This window comes from Eptesicus fuscus, chromosome 4 (assembly GCF_027574615.1).
Source record: "Eptesicus fuscus isolate TK198812 chromosome 4, DD_ASM_mEF_20220401, whole genome shotgun sequence".
Taxonomy (NCBI): domain Eukaryota; kingdom Metazoa; phylum Chordata; class Mammalia; order Chiroptera; family Vespertilionidae; genus Eptesicus; species Eptesicus fuscus.
The window spans coordinates 48,292,104-48,309,204 of record NC_072476.1 but is presented as its reverse complement, the minus strand read 5'-3'; the positions used below and the strand labels follow the sequence as shown (position 1 = coordinate 48,309,204).

At 41.1% G+C, this 17,101-nt stretch overlaps 2 pseudogenes; both read right to left on the bottom strand.

Annotated features, from left to right (window-relative positions):
• Positions 1-8,927: 8,927 nt before the first annotated feature.
• Positions 8,928-11,135, bottom strand: LOC103288729 (serine/threonine-protein kinase tousled-like 2; annotated as a pseudogene).
• Positions 11,136-11,476: 341 nt separating this feature from the next.
• LOC103288790 (cell adhesion molecule 1-like) lies at positions 11,477-15,594 on the bottom strand (annotated as a pseudogene).
• Positions 15,595-17,101: the final 1,507 nt, after the last annotated feature.

Here is a 17,101-nt window from a genome sequence, read left to right as displayed (position 1 = left end):
CATTGATTGGCTGCCTCCTGCACACCCCCTCCTAGGATCAAGCCCATCACCCAGGCATTGACCCTGATCAGGAATTGATACTGAATTTTTTGGACTGGAACCTGGATTCTTTGTCTGCCTGAACCAAAGAATGAATCCATGGACAGAATAGTGGTATAGCAAAGATGGATATTTATTGAAGAACAAATACAGACTCCCACGTGGGGAGAGGGAAGAGTCCCACAGAATGGACTCCCAAGTAGGGAGGGAGGGGAAGAAGGGTCTCTGAACTGACTCCCATGTGGGGAGGGGGAAGAGTTCCACTAGGTTCCTCTTCCCAACTGCTTATAAAGGCTGCAGATCCTGGTGCCTTGATATCCCCTCTGATTGGTCACTATTCCCTTAAACTGGTTACTATAGTAACTCCTGGGCTCAAAGTTAGCCCAGCTGGTGTGGTTTAGCTTTGAGCACCAGTGGTTGGAGGCATGAAGGGAGCATCATGCCCCTGACCAGTGGGAACAGAACATAACCAACTGGGGATATCTCTATGTGGAACATCAGTAAATGTGTTACCCCTGGTACAAAGGAAAGCCAGGGCTCAGTCCAAAGAGAAGAACCCAATGTTTCAGTCACTTCTCTGAAACTAAAACCTTATACAAGAGAAACCTTAGGGTTTACCCCTAAAACATAACTTTCCAGAAGAAGAGATAAAATCAAGTAGTAGTTGTTTACAAAACAGAAAGCTTAATAGTTGTATACTGGTTTTTATTTATCTTCTTTCCCATTTGCCTTCATCATCCACCATTTTATAAGAATTAACTGTAATAATCAATTTTCTAAAAGTTAATAGTCATCTGCTACTTCCTTCCCTCATCCGGCCTTTCCTGGGATTTCCCAAGCACTCTTTCTTATTCACTGAGGATGGTTAACAAAAACATAGACTTTGGTGAAAACATTCCTAAGCCATTTCCCATTCACACCCAAAGAGCAGCAAAACCACATGGAATCTCCCCATTTTGAAAATACAAACTTGTACTTACCTATGATATATGTACAATAAACAGGAGATAGGACAGCAAAGGTCAACCTTGTAAACATAATGAAAAGGCAGTGTTTCAACATCTTAATTCAATAGTGGTGAGTTCCTTGGAGCTCAAGGTTTTACACTGGGCAGCTTTCCCTGCTTTTCCAAAGAAGACATCTGAACTCCTTTGTTTACCTCTTTTATTTATTTATTTTGTCGTTTATTTTTCTCTACCACTTTCCTTTTTAACTTAGATCCCTGGACTTCATTTTTCTGTATCAGCAGTTTGAATACCATGTTTCTTCTCTGTTCCCAGATATTTGGGGTGGTGGAAAGTAGAGTGAAAAGATCTGATTTTTTTTATATGGGACAGTAATAGGGAAAATGGTAGCACATGGCATTATTCTCCTGTTGTTAAATGGGCATATGGGGAACCAGACTGCTCTGAGTGAGGAAGTATGTATTCTCCTCCTGAGTCTGCTACTGACCAACTGTGTGGCCTCTAGAAAAGGGTACAATATTTCTAGGCATCAGAGAATTGTACACATCTTCAGCTGGAATAACCACCAAGCTCTCATTTTGTAATTGAGACCCAGAAGTCCATGCACTAGACCAGCGGTTCTCAACCTGTGGGTCACAACCCCTTTGGGGGTCGAACGACCCTTTCACAGGGGTCACCTAAGACATCCTGCATATCAGATATTTACATTACGGTTCATAACTGTAGCAAAATTACAGTTATGAAGTAGCAACGAAAATAATTTTATGGTTGGGGGTCACCACAACATGAGGAACTGTATTAAAGGGTCGCGGCATTAGGAAGGTTGAGAACCACTGCACTAGACAAAGGGAGAATGAATTTGTTCAGAAATACTTAGAGCTAAGAGAATATGACTTTTTTAAAAATCAAATTAGTGTTCTTCTAGAAACAATCCATTGCCTGAAATTAGAGTGGGTATGAAAGCCAGTCCTTCCAGGTATAGAATGGGAGATACATGCACTGCTCTAAAAGGAGTTTTTTGGGTAAAATAGGAATTTTGGGGGGTGAAATGGGTGGGTTTAGGAAATTTTAAAAATTAAGGGGGTCTATGGAAAAAACACAAGGCTACAGAGTTGCAAAAGTTACATTTTCAAAAGACAAGGGAGCAGCAGAAGTTACATTTCTATAAGACAAGGAAGCAGCAGAAGTTACATTTCCATAAGACAAGGGACCTGCTAGTAGCAAAAGGTACACATTTACAGAATAAAGGGAAGGAGAAAGAAAGCCCAGAGGGAATAGGAAACAATAAGGAAGGAGGGGAGGGGAGCCTCAAGTGTTCCCTGTGAGCTCGAGTTGGTATAGTGACCAAATCAGAAGGGGATAGTGGCCAATCAGAGGGGATATCAAGGCACAAAGGTCTGCAGCCTTTATAAACTGTGGAAAAAGGGACTATTTCCCCCTCCCCATGTGGGAGTCTGTGTTGTGAGATTCTTTCCTCTTGCCTTCGTGGGAGCCTGTACTTGTTCTTCAATAAATTTCCACCTTTACTATACCATCTTCTGTCCATGGTTTCACTCTTCGACTCCGCAGGACAAAGAGCCTGGGAAAAGCCATCCTGCCCAGGGGCACACCGCACGTTCCAGTCCAGAATTCCCGTTTCAGGGGCACGCAGAGATAGGCACAAGGAAGGAACTAAATTTTCTGATATGTTGAATTTTAGCTAGAAAATTAACATTTGAGTAAAATCTCCCAAAGGTGGTGAGAAATTCTAGATTTTTAGTGTCCATGAGAAAACTGAATCACCAATGCAAATATCATAGATTTAGTAATTAGAATAAAATGGCAAATGAATCATTAAAGAAAATAGATCAAGAACAAGTCCAGCCACTGTGGAAGACATTATGGAGTTTCCTCAAAAAGTTAAAAATGGAACTCCCATTTGACCCAGTAATCCCACTTCTAGGATATGTCCCAAGAAATCAGAAACACCAATCAGAAAGGATATATGCACCCCAATGTTCATAGGAGCACAATTTACAATAGCTAAGATTTGGAAACAGCCTAAGTGCCCATCAGCAGATGAGTGGATTAGAAAACTGTGGTACATCTACACAATGGAATACTACGTTGCTGTAAAAAAAGAAGGAACTCGTACCATTTGCAACAGCATGGATGGAACTGGAGAGTGAAATATGGTAGCAACTATACTTGGGTAAAAACTGCTGTTTAAATTTTAACCCTGCTGTTCTGGCTTCTGCACTCACTTACTTGCTTAAACAATAGGGTAGTTACCTCAGCTCCAGATTGAGACCTGGAAACTCACAAAGGTTATTTTCCTGTGCCTGTGGACCAGAACCACAGAAGATTGATTCCCACTGACTCAGTGGCTCCAGGAGTTGACTACCTTTAGAGATTATTAACCCTCCGCAGTCCTGCTTTTGTACAATCTGCTTTCGAAAGATAGATCAACATTCCAATGTATTTAGAATTTAGAACAAAGGGAAATTCTTGTGGTTTAGACCTTTAAAAGGACTGCTACACCTAGGATGGCGCGGTTGTGAGGGTGGCCACCTGCGTGTGGTGCCCTCGCGGCCGTCCTGGCCAGTTCAATAAATCCTTGCCTACTTTTTTAATCAATTAGCAGCCTCCGGTGGTCTTATTTTGACTCCAGGGTTCGACCCCACAACAGAGAGCATTATGCTAAGCGAAATAAGCCAGTCAGAGAAGGATGGATATCACATGATCTCACTCATTTGTGGAATATAATGAACATAAACTGATGAACAAAAATAGATCCAGAAACAGAGAAACACCGAACAGACCCTCCAACATCAGAGGGAAGGCAGGGGAGGAAGGGGTGGGAATAAGAGATCAACCAAAGGACCTAGTATGCATGCATAATAGCATAACCAATGGACACTGACACTGGGGCAGTGGGGACTTGTCCTGGGGGGTGGGAGTGGCCCAGGAAAGGTCCATGGGGGAAAGAGGAGACATATGCAATACTTTAAACAAACAAATAAATAAATAAATAAATAAATACATAAATAAATAAATTTATAAAAATAAAATAAATTTTAAAAAGAACAAGTCCAAGGTGATACTGAATTTTGATAGGCAAAAGCATAAAACTGTCAATCAAACCAGAAGTAATGATCACAGACGTTATTTAGTAACTGGATCCGAAGTTTACAGATCCAAAGAGAAAGGTAAATCTACATTTGCTAAGCATTTACCAGGTGTTAAGTACTGTGCTCTGCACTTTCTTACCTTTCCTCATTTAAAATTCAAAGCAACCTAGATGTACATATTGTTAATCTCATTTTACAAATAAGAAACCTATAGTTCAGAGAGGTAAAGTGATTTGACTAACATTAGGGCTAATTTATGGTAGAGCCATTGTTCAAATTCAGATTAATCTGTCTGACTCAAAAGCCTGTGAGTTTCACTGTATCTCTCTCTTCCACTCGCCTGTGTCACGGTTTAAAGCCAGAGGAAGGCGTAGAAACAAAATACTGGTACCATCATACCTCCTGCAGCCTATAGTGACTTTTCACATTTTATCACACAATTGATACTTGGCATATTTATCTTTTAAAATATCTCCCCAATTTGTCTATGTCTTTATAAAAACATCTCATCTTCTGGATAATAATAATAAGTATGTTAATTCATATTGATGATAATGACTGTATCTAGAGCTTTGATTGACAAGTAATGATAGCTACTTACCCCCTGCCCCACCAATGAAAGATAAAAATTATCCATATAATTGGAATTAATATACAAAAAGTGCCTAACATCTAATAGATACTAAATGGCAACTTTTATTATTAATATCTTATAATTAACTATCCCCAACAATATTATATCCAACTTGCAAGTGAAGAAGAACATTTTTTCATTGTCAACAGTATCTACTAAATATGAGTGATTATTTGACCAACCCATGGTGAGTCCTTCCTCCTACTCACTAAATATCTGAACCACTACCCAGTCATATGCACTCTTGGTAAAACTAGAAAAGTTGACGTTCATGCTACATGTCACCACCAGAACTAAAACGTAGAGATAAGGATTGAATCTTTATGGGTACTTTATTCAGATGGTCAGGGATCTGAGAAGATGGTGGGTTATGTACCCTAAAAATTGTCTTAGGTCCCATCTCAAGCCAACCTTTTTTACAAGGAGAAGAAAATAGAGGCAAAGAGTTTGGAATTCAGGGAAAAGGTTAATCATATAAAAGCTGCAGTCTGGCCCAACCAGCATGGCTCAGTAGTTAAGCATCAAACTATCACAAGGTAGGGTACAATTCCTGGTCAGAGTACATGCCCAGGTTGTGGGCTTGATCCCCAGAGGTGGGCATGCAGGAGGCAGCCGATCAATGATTCTCTCATCATTGATGTTTCTATCTCCCTCTCCCTCTCTTGTCCTCTGTGAAATCAATAAAAATATGTATATTTTTAAAAAGCTGAAGTCCGGTGATTTTCCGAGCATCCCTTCATTTGCTCACCAGTGATCCTGTTTTCTGTCCTGGGCATTGGATCCTCTCTCGCTGGAGGACAATGGCTCAGATACTGTGTTGATCACTTGCAGTCCTTCTGGGGCACAAAGGCCGAATTGCTTGTGGTCTCCTGGAGTCAGGACAGGTCCAGTAATACATTCCAGTTCCTAGCACAATAACTGTCTACACGCATTAATTACCAAGCCTATTAACTATACAACTAAAGTGAAACAATTTAACTTTTTGAGTTTTCCATCATTGGTACACCTTTTCTATTCTTAATTTACTTTTATTAAATTACTAGGAGCCCGTTGCACGAAGTTTCGTGCAATAGACTTTTCCTTCACCTGGCTGCCGGCACCAGTTATCCGCCAGCAGCAGTTTTCCTCTGGCCACCCGCTGATCAGAGCGCCTCCCAGCACGATCGGCCACCCCGAGAGGAACTCCGATCGGGAGGCGCTCCCATCGGGCGGGTGGCCAGAGGAAAACTGCTGCTGGCGGATAACTGGTGCCGGCAGCCACGTAATCGGCCACCCCGAGTTCCACCACCAGTGTCTTCCTCAGCGCCGGCCGTTTAAGCCGGCAGGAGGAGTGAGTCCCCGACCCCCGCTCCTACCGCCAGCCAATCGGCCACCCTGAGTCCCCCCCGCGCCTCCAGCTGGCCCAATCGTGGGCGTAGCGGAGTGATGGTAATTTGCATATTATCATTTTATTAGATATGATACTTAATTTACTTGTTTTTACAAATATATCTCTTATCCTCTCAACTAAATAGCAATCTTGAGGGCAAAATCTTGTCTTGTGTCTTCTTGCACCTGGTTTTACCTTTTGAACCACAAATATTGTAGAATGGGTGTGTCAGGAAGAAAAATTCTCTTCCTTTGAGATCTTTGCATGTTTGCTACAACACCTCCACTTCTCTGTTGATCAGGGGTAACTTCAAGGCACCATAAAGGACAATAATTCAGGCACTAAATTAATACTGTTGTTCGGAATACCTTTGGATGATATTGTAGGCAATTCTATAGGCATGAGCAGAGTAGGAATGATGGGCCAGATGCAGAGGTTTTAGCAGGGTGAAGGGCTCCAGGTGCCTGGCACTACCAGCCCTTGCACCACCACACCTTTAAGCATTAACCCCAGAGATGACATTTGGGCCTCAGCTGTGTTTCAGCTCCAGGCCCAGAAAAGAAGCACCAGATGAAGCTATGCCTTGGCTGAACTCAGAGCCAGCTGCAGTGACTAATGACCTCCTCCCCTGGAGCCAGCCAATCTGTGGAGACTGGCCCTGAGGAGACACACCTGGGAAAGCTGATAATTATTCCATTGAGATCCTCCTCTGAGACCTCAAATAAAAGCCTTCTGGATGAAGGACCCAGCCTGGCTCTCTCTGTGGAGCATGCCCACTCCTTTCCCCCTTCTTTCCCTAGGGCGTTCTCTCTCTCTTTTTCTCTTCCTCTCTCTCACTTTTCAGGAGCAAACTCTTGCCTCTCCTCCCCTTTTTGTCGCTCAAGGCTCATATCTCTTCCTCTTTCCAAAGCCTCAAGGGCTCTTCTTTTGACTGTAACTTGTTTCCTGAGCCCATTTCTCCCATGGCTCATCCCTTCTACCTCTGTGTCTTTCTAAATAAACTTCCTCTTATAATTCTAGTCTAGGCTCTGAATTCTTCTCTTAGCCAGAACTCAAGAACTGAGGTTGCTGAACCTAGATCTAACACCTGGTACCATTTCCCCCTCCCAACCACCCCCACCCCATCAACAATATAAACTGGCTTTTTGCCAGGCAGGTCCCTGTAAGACTAGATGGCCTTCGTCTGAAGCAGTGCTTTGTCCTGCCTTAAGCTACCTTTGAAAGAGCAATTGTTCATTTATATTCCTTATCTTTTGGAAGGTGGAAAAAGCAAGTGACAAGATTTTTAGAAAACAAATAAACAAGAATATGCAGCTTCCCAAGGAACCAGAAAGAATATTCTTTATCTCAGACCTTTAGCGTGACCTTGCTGAAAACACAGTACAGAGAAGTTGGTTTAAATTGTAGAAGTAAGGCAGAGAGAAGTCAGAAACTTCTGGTCAGGGCATGTGCAGGAGGCAACCAGTCCAATGTGTCTCTCGCATAACAATTTTTCTCTCCACCCCCCTATCTCTCTACTCCTCCCTCCCTTCCACTCTCTCTGAAAAGCAATGGAAAAAAAAAAATTATCCTCTGGTGAGGATTAACAAAACAAACAAAACAAGAAAAGAAAAAGAAATAGTTGAAAACCTAGAGAGACCCAAGCTGCAGTCTTTGAACCTTATCCTTTGTCTAATGGCAAAACCCCACATGTCAGTACTCCCACTCAATTTCTTCCCTATTGAGATGAGGGAGGCAATTGCACACAGGAGACCAGAGAAGAAAGCTGCATCTGATTAGAATGAACATTGCCATGTACTTGCTAATATGGGTTTCACTTTATGACCAAACATATTTTTTCAAAAATATGTGGGTGGGGGAGGAAACTGCATGTTTTTAAAAATTTTAATAGTTTAGAGATAAAACACAAATGCTATTGTCTTTAACAGGCAACAGCAACATTTTTTCCTCTAAAGTCAAGCACCATCCCCAGATAAGCTTTTGTGGAAATATTACCTCAACTTTATTAAAAAATAAGAACCAGTTTAAATAAAGACACTGGACTAGCCGAGTGTGTATTTTCAAATCCACATTCTTGATCTGAAGCACTGCATCAGGGAACCACATGACCCTGCATATTTTCCAGTTCACAGTACATGGAACCAGTTTCTCTTTTTAATCTTATTTGCTCAGAGCAGCCATATGCAGTAGCCATTGACACCCAAACCTTGGGAGGAACCTTTTCCTACAAGGCCTGTCACAGCTGTCCAATGTTTCTCCTCAATGAGAATCATGCTCTCATGCTCTATGGATGGGGGAGAAAAAGCAAGAAAATCAAAGTGTTACAGAAAACCGAAGAAGAACAAAGCAATTCTTAGAGAGATGGAGTTATATTTATTACGCGCGGGTCCAGAGGAAAATGTATCTCAAATTCTGGGCCCCAACCTGCAGGAACTCTCCCTATTTATATGATTTTACCTTCTTTGTCTCCCAAATATGGAGTGTTTCCGGCCCCTTTTGCAAGTTCTTAAAGAGCCCGTATGTACTGGGGCCTTGAGACCTCAACCAAAGGCTTGGCCTGGCGCCAGCACTGATAACCTTGTCTGGGAAGGTTCAATGGCCCCTCTGAAGTGGAAGTAGTCTTAGCAAGCAAGAATTTACAGAAGCCAAACAGCAGGGTTAAAATTTCAAACAGCAGTTTTCATATAAGATGGATGCTTCAAAAGCACGTGGTACAGGTTTCATGAGATCCATTCATATTCACTGTGCTCCAAACCTGCTGCTGAAGGCCATCAGTCCACTTTGTGCATGTTGGGCAGCTGGAGAGGGTCTCAATTTGAAGAACTGTTGTTGGATGCCCCAGAGGTTGAGATGATAGCAGCTTCAGCAGGGCTACTAGTGGTGACTGACTTTTGGATGTGAGGCCAGCTGCTGAACATTGACGTGGTCCTCCTCTTGGTAGGCCAAGCATTCTCAAATAAATGCTTTAAGTGTTACTACTGGCGTTGGCAGAAACTGCACTTCAGTAGCTTTAAGAATGGTGTTTTCTTGTAGAATGTCTTGCTGGAGACCTGCTATGGCCAAAAGGCTTCCTTCCAGAAAGACACTGGTAGAAGATCATACCCACTGACCAGAGGTCAACTTTTAGATCTTTGATGGTTCTTTCTTAACCACAAAACACTCTGGTGGTGGTAAATACCAGTAAGTACCTGCACCTTGTGATGTTAGACCCATGCTGTCCACTGAACTGTAGCTATCATCATTCATGATCTTGGAAAGTCCAAAATCTGTGATTTTTATCTCTCTATATGCTCTACCATTTACTAAAAGAATATTATTACCTGGTTTGATGTCATAGTGTCTGATGGGAGTTCTTTTGTTTTGTTTTGTTTTTCACTTAAAACACTCACAATCTGCATGATAATGGCACAGGCTTCTTTCTCTGACATTAATTTGTACTGTTTCGGGTAGAAGTCCAGATCATTTCTGTCACAGTATTCCAATACTGTACAAAACAAGTCAATGTCCAGTGAAAAGTAATTATACAGCTTAACTATTCTGGAATGATCTAGGTCATTGTGAATCTGGCATTCCCTACATAGCTTGTGATAATTCCCATCTCTCCAGTTTTTATTTAACTAGTGAATTTTCACAGCTACATATATTTGTTCTGTTAGATCAAATGCCTTGTAAAAGTCACTGAAACATCCTCTGCCCAAAAGATGTAACCACAAATATCTGTCATTTCACATTGGATGATTTTTAAATTGTGAATTATCTTCAATATGGTTTGGGGTGTTTTTTTTAGATCCATGATATATAGATTTCTAACCCTTTCTAGCCCTGCATGGATCTCTGCTTCCCCCTTTATAAGAGGATCACCTAATCTGAGTTTCAAGATTTCTTCTTGTTCATGGTGTTCTGCTAATGTTAACATTTCATTTTCAGCTCCCTTCGTCTTGCTTTCCACTGTTTCTGCTCTTTGGTTACTGGAGGGGCCTGCACCAAGGCAGGAGGTTTCTGCTTGGCTAACATTTTCCATTGTCTTTCTGTCTCTTCCCTCTGTAAATTTATCCTACCTGTTGCTTGATAAGGTTCTGAAAAGCATAACCCACTGTCCATTGTTCAGTTAAAGAAGCCCCATGTCAGACAGTGGCCCAATGTCAAGCAATCTTGCATGCTTTGATCTCTACATGCCATCCTCTCTTGTTTTGACTTTTCGAGGAGTTTCTTGCTCATTGTCACACATTCATTTAACCATTCTTTGTATTTCTCTAGCGTTTTTTGCTATTCATCAATCTGTAGTCTCCGGTTACAATTGGCTCTTAACAAATCATCTGTTCTCCCCTCCTTCTTCTCTAAGTCAGAATTCTTACTATTTCCTAGTGCAGATATTTATTTTTCTTGTGAGGTCAGACTGGGTCTGTCTCTGCTGGGTGGAGATCTGTTTCTGGAGCTGCAGGAATGCTCTGTTACCAGATCCTGTAGAAGAGGGACTGTTTTGCTGAGCTGAAACCAAAGTGAAGCAGAGGTCAACCACTCTCCGTGTCAGCTGCTCTGTGTGGAGCCAAGGTTTTGCTAGCACCACTGACATCAGGGTTGGCAGAGCAGACGGCTCCTCCGGTACCTCCTTTGCAGCACTGCCATCTAAACCGTAGAGGGGCTCTTCTACTCGCCTGACAAGGGATCGGATAAGGAATGGTGCTGTGAGGATCATGCAACTGGGGGAACCCTTCTGCCAGGACTGGCTCCTGGCCCACTTCTCCCAGTAAACTTAAAGTAACCACTAATTTTATGTTCCCTAGCAGTGTCTCTCCCTTGGCTAATTTCATATGGTTCTGATTTTCTTTTCTGGTTCACTGGCCATCCTGTTATTTCTTAGAAACCTCTACTTCTTTGTCACTCACGGACCCCATGCTGCACAAGCTCTGGTTTGAAGACTCACTACTGAGTGCCCCCTTACTAACATCATCTCCAGTAAACCTGGCCTCTAATAACTCCTGCCGTCATGGATCCAAGTTATGCAATTCTTCCATCATCTCTACTGCCACTCCCTGCTGCTCCCTGGCTGCCCACTGCTCTGCTCTGCCCCTGGGCAGGCCTGGGGTGGAGCTGGGCCTCTCCTGAGAGTCTTAACCCCCTTTCTCACCCCTTCCTGGGGAAGCTGCTGTGGCGGCCAGGCTGCACATGAGGGCAGGGGTGGGGGAGAGGTCTTGGACCAGCCTCCTGGCACCTAAAAAGAGAAAACCTTGCTTTTTGAAAATGTTTATTCCACTGAATATTCTTTTGTTTCCTGGGAAATGTTCCATTATTTACATCAGAGGACAAGAGACAGGACAATGAGTTGTGAATGCACTTCTCTGTGTTGTGACATTTCTGCTCATGACTTTCTGCCAACCTTGGTCTTCAGAACTTACTGGGGCTTCCAGATGGCTTCACATGTTAACTCAAGTGCATTCCCCTTTCTGGGTTAAGCCTTGTAGATGGTGAGTCATCTGACTATGCACTGGAGGCTTATGCATTACTTCCAGATGTGTCTGCAAGTTCCTGGTGATGACAGGGTGCTCCACCTGACAGATCACAGGGACCCCATCCTTGTGCATCTTCAGTATCAGCTGAATAGTCACAGGGAACAGATCTGACCACTCTTTCGCCTCCGATTTACTTTTGAGCTCCTTGTTCCTTTTGAACCCTCTGATAGTCTGGCTGGTTTTCTGGCCATGGCAGTACAATTGACTTTAGTCTCCTCACCTTCCATGCATCTAATCTGGATATTGACCATCAGATTACATGGTGGGACCAGTACTGTGGTTGTGGTATAAGTTTCTGGAGGCGGACAGGATAGGTTAGTGTAGAGTTGGCAAAAGTATTGAGACATTTGTCAATAACACTTTGAGTTCACTGCTAGAAAAATTCAGCAACTGAAACCTACTCTCCTTCAAAGGCCTGAAGTCCCTGAAATAAATGGTCTGCCTGCTGGGATTCAGTAGCTTATGGTTGCAACTTCTCCCTCAATAACTGCCATGTCTTTTGTAAATAAATTCTGTCCATCACCAGGCTCAATGGGGCTTCTGTAAAACCCTTGTGGTAGGACTTCCATTCAGCTAGATTTCAGGAGGTTCTGAAAGATGGTGGTCAAAGCTTGCAATTTTTTATAAGAAGAATACTCAGATCATTTTAAACCACTTTTCTTAAACATTCCTTATTAGAAATGAATTATATTGCAGGATCATAATGTGTGTTTTTTTAATTAAAAAAAACTGTAGGTGTGCAGGCATGCTGGAATATTGTGTGCATTACTGTTATCAGGTACAGCATTTTGCACCTAAAATTAAAACAAACCTTAAAATCTCTACTTCATCAGTAAAGAATTCAATTATTAAAGGATATTAGTACAAAAAACAACTTTCTCTTCAGACACCATGGCCTTTGATGGTGTTGCAAATTAGTAAATTAGCTAAGAGCTAATGCATATAATTCTGCAAATTTTCTCTGTTAATTTTAGTGTCTGCCTTAATCACTTTCCAAAAACCTGACAAAGAGTAATAATTTAGGGGGACTTAGAAGAGGCTGGTGGATATATATTGTATTGTAAGTCCCCAGATGTTTGGTGAAACCGCTCTTTCACCCCATCTCAGTAGTTCCAGAGACAGGCTTTTATCCTACACCCCCACCACCCACTTGAGCTAAGCTAGGTCTATCAGAGTCCTATGACTATTACAAATCAGAACTAAAGAAAGCATATTATCCTTTTTGGTAATAAATTGTTGTGTGGCTGATGGCCACAATTCCAGATACAAAGAAAAGGCCATCTAAGAGTGATTTCAACTCAGAGAAATATAGACAGATGAGAAAAACTTCTGAGCCCCAAGACAATTTCTGTCATTCCTGTGGTTCATGTAAATTAGCCAACAAATTGCTCTGTTTTTATTTTGGTCTAAGCTAATTTGAGTTGGGTTTAACCACTGCAGCCAAAACAGTGGAAACTGTTCCAAGAAAATGCCTTAAATTATACTGACAACTTACTTGATGACACGACTTGAATCTTTTTTGTATTTCTTATTATTATTCATACCCAGTGAAGAACCCAGCATATAGCAATTGCTTTATAAAATATTCTGGTTTGTTTTCACTAAAAAGAATGACTTTAATCATTGGAGGCCACAAGGCAGATTCATGCAGATTTGGAGGGAGATGAGATATTCTTGGTCAAGGGAAGACAGTGTGTTCTGCAATTCATTTTGCACAGTTTTAGGCACAGTCCTGGCCTTAGTTACAGAATGCCAGACCTCAGTAAATACTGTCTCAAATCATTGTCCTGTAAATTAAAAGCTCCTAAACTGTTATTAAATTAGTATAAATCTTTCTTTTCTTCCTATCAAACCTGGGTAATGTCACAATGACCTTACTAATTTGAGTACAGCTACTTAGTACTTATTTAAAGACTTGGGATATGTGGTAAATAAATATGGTTGTGGTAAGATTTCTGTAAGTAGGAATATACAGTCTTCTGAACTAATGACCAGGGAGTCATCTCACAAGACTAAATCCTGAAGAGGTCAGTGACTGCTGGCCAAAGATGTGTTTACAGAGGCCATTTATGAACAAGATTTAACTCCAGATCAACATCCTCAGGACCTGACCTTTATTCTTTTTCCTCGTTTTAAAGGCTTGTATCTAGCTCTCGGCTTCTTGCCTCCTTACCAAGGCATGCTGATATTCCAAAAGATAAATATTAATATAGCCTAGCAAACACAAATGCTTTGCAGAATGCAGAGAGCTAAGAGTTAGACATTATTAGTTTATAAATTTGATGAGAGCTTCCAGAAGAACTACTTTTAAAGACATAGTCCCAAACTCATAACACTTAAGAACAGAGGAGATAATAGTACATCAGCTAATAGGAAAAAAGTATAGAAGTGTACTGATGGAATAGAAGAGGTGGGAAAGTGTGTTGATAGCAAGAGAAAATGCTGTACAGTCATGAATTGCATAATGACATTTCCATCAAGATGGACCGCATATATGATGGTGGTCCCATAAAATTATAATGGTGCTGAAAAATCCTTATCCTAGCCACATCATAGTCACTATAACTTCATACCACAAAAATTACTCATTTGTTCGTGGTGATGCTGGTGCAAACAAACCTACTTTCTACTAGTTGGATAAAAGTATAGCACATACACAACTATGTACAGTAACATAGAAATTGATAATGATAATAAACAACTATGTTACTGGTTTATGTATTTACTACACTATATTTTGTAACATTACTTTAAAGTGTACTCTTTCTACTTATAAAAAAGGTTTGCTTCCAAATTTACAAGGAACTTATACAACTTAATAAAAGGAAGATAAATGATCCAATAAAAAAAATAGGCAAAGGACCTAAATAGACACTTATCCAAAGAAGACCTACAGAAGGCCAAGATACATATGAAAACATGCTCAAAGTCACTAATCATCTGAGAGATGCAAACAAAACTACCAAGAGGTACCACCTCACACCTGTCAGAATGGCTGTCATCAACAAACAAGTGCTGGTGAGGATGCGGAGAAAAAGGAGCCCTCGTGCACTGCTGATGGGGATGAAGACTGCTACAGCCACTGTGGCATTTCCTCAAAAAACTAAAAATGGAACTCCCATTTGACCCAGTAATCCTACTTCTAGGAATATATTCCATGAAAGCAGAAACACCAATCAGAAAGGATATATGCACCCCAATGTTCATAGCAGCACAATTTACAATAGCTGAGATTTGGAAACAGCCTAAGTGCCCATCAGCAGATAAATGGATTAAAAATGGTGGTACATCTATACAACGGAATATTACTCTGTTGTAAAAAAGAAAAAAAGAAAAAGGAACTCTTACCATTTGCAACAGCATGGATGGACCTGGAGAGCATTATGCTAAGTGAAATAAGCCAGTTGGAGAAAGATAAATGTCACATGATCTCATTCGTTTGTGGAATATAATAAACAACATAAATTGATGAATAAAAATAGAACTGGAGACGAGGAAGCATCCATCCTAAGAGGGAATGCAGAAAGTGGGGGAAGGGGGGAGGTAAGAGATCAACCAAAGGGCTTGTTTGCATGCATACGAGCATAACCAATGGACACAGACAGTAGGGGAAGTGAGAGCATGTGCCGGGGGGTTGGGAGTGGCCAGGGGCAGGTCAGTGGGGAAAATGGAGACTTATGTAATACTTAAACAATAAAGAATTTAAATTTTAAAAAAGTTTGCTGTAAACAATATGCCATCTTACACCGGCAGCAGCCTCATACATCTCATGCTTACCATGTCTCTTTGATTGTATCATTTTATCTTATGCTTGATTTAATCTCATGTTATTTTATACATTTAGTATAGACTAAGTGTGTAGTGTTTATTAAGTCTACAGTAATATGTAGTAATGTCTTAGGCCTTCATATTCACTCACTATTCACTCACTGATGCCCAGAGCTACTCCCAATCCCGTAAGCTCCATTTATGGTAAGTGCCCTACACAGGTGGACCATTTTTTATTTTTATTTATTTATTTATTTATTTTTTAAAATATATTTTATTGATTTTTTACAGAGAGGAAGAGAGAGGGATAGAGAGTTAGAAACATCGATCAGCTGCCTCCTGCACACCCCCCACTGGGGATGTGCCCGCAACATCATGCCCTTGACCGGAATCGAACCTGGGACCCTTGAGTCCACAGGCCAACGCTCTATCCACTGAGCCAAACCGGTTTCGGCCATTTTTTATTTTTTATACCATAATTTTACTCCACCTTTTCTACATTTAGGTAATTACAAATGTATCTCATTGTGTAAAAGTGTCCACAGTGTTCAGTACATTAACATGCTATACAGGTTAATAGCCTAGGAGCAACAGGTGTAACATACTTTATACCCTAGGTATGTAGTAGGCTACACCATCTAGGTTTGTGTAAATGCACTCTGTGATTTTCACGCAATGATGAAATCATCTATTGCTGTTGTTATGATTGTACAATAACAGCAGCTATAATTTTAAGCAATTAGTACATGGAAAATGCTCTATATATCTCAACAACTTTACAATATACTTATGTAGAATTGCCCCCACAAACAGGGAAGAATGCTGAGAGTTGATAGGGTTAAATGATTTGCCAGAGGCCATGTAATTAGTAAGTGGCAGAGCTGGGGTTCAGTTAGTCAGCATTTTAATTGCTCTTATTCCCTGTCCTTGGAGAAAACTGCTGCACTCCCTTTCCCTGCCCCTCTAGGTGCCTATGTTCCATTTCAGATCTACCTAATTCAGAGGCTAGGTACTTTCTATTCATCAAATTCTAAGTTTTCCAAATAAGCATAGATCCCTTCTACTCTGTCTACAGATACATCTCATCAAAATCAGACAACAAGACAGCCCACTGTAAGGGAGAACATATTTGCAAATGTTATCACTGATAAAGGTTTAATCTCCAACATCTACAGGGAACTTACACAACTTAATAAAAGGAATATGAATGATCCAATAAAAAAAATGGGCAACGGACCTAAATAGAAACTTTTCGAAAGAAGATAGAAGGAAGGCCAAGAGACACATGAAAACATGCTCAAAGTCACTAATTATCTGAGAGATGCAAATCAAAACAACAATGCGGTACCATCTCACACCTGTCAGAATGGCTATCATCAACAAATCAACAAACGACAAGTGCTGGCGAGGATGCGGAGAAAAAGGAACCCTCGTGCACTGCTGATGGGAATGCAGACTGGTGCAACCACTGTGGAGAATAGTACGGAGTTTCCTCAAAAAACTAAAAATGGAACTCCCATTTGACCCAGTAATCTCACTTCTAGGAATATATCCCAAGAAACTAGAAACACCAATCAGAAAGGAGATACAGAGGAAGTAAAACACCGAGCAGACTGTCAAATTACAGCGGGAAGGTTGGGGAGTTTGGGGAGTGGGGGAAAGAGATCAACCAAAGAAGTTGTATGCATGCCTATAAGCACAACCAA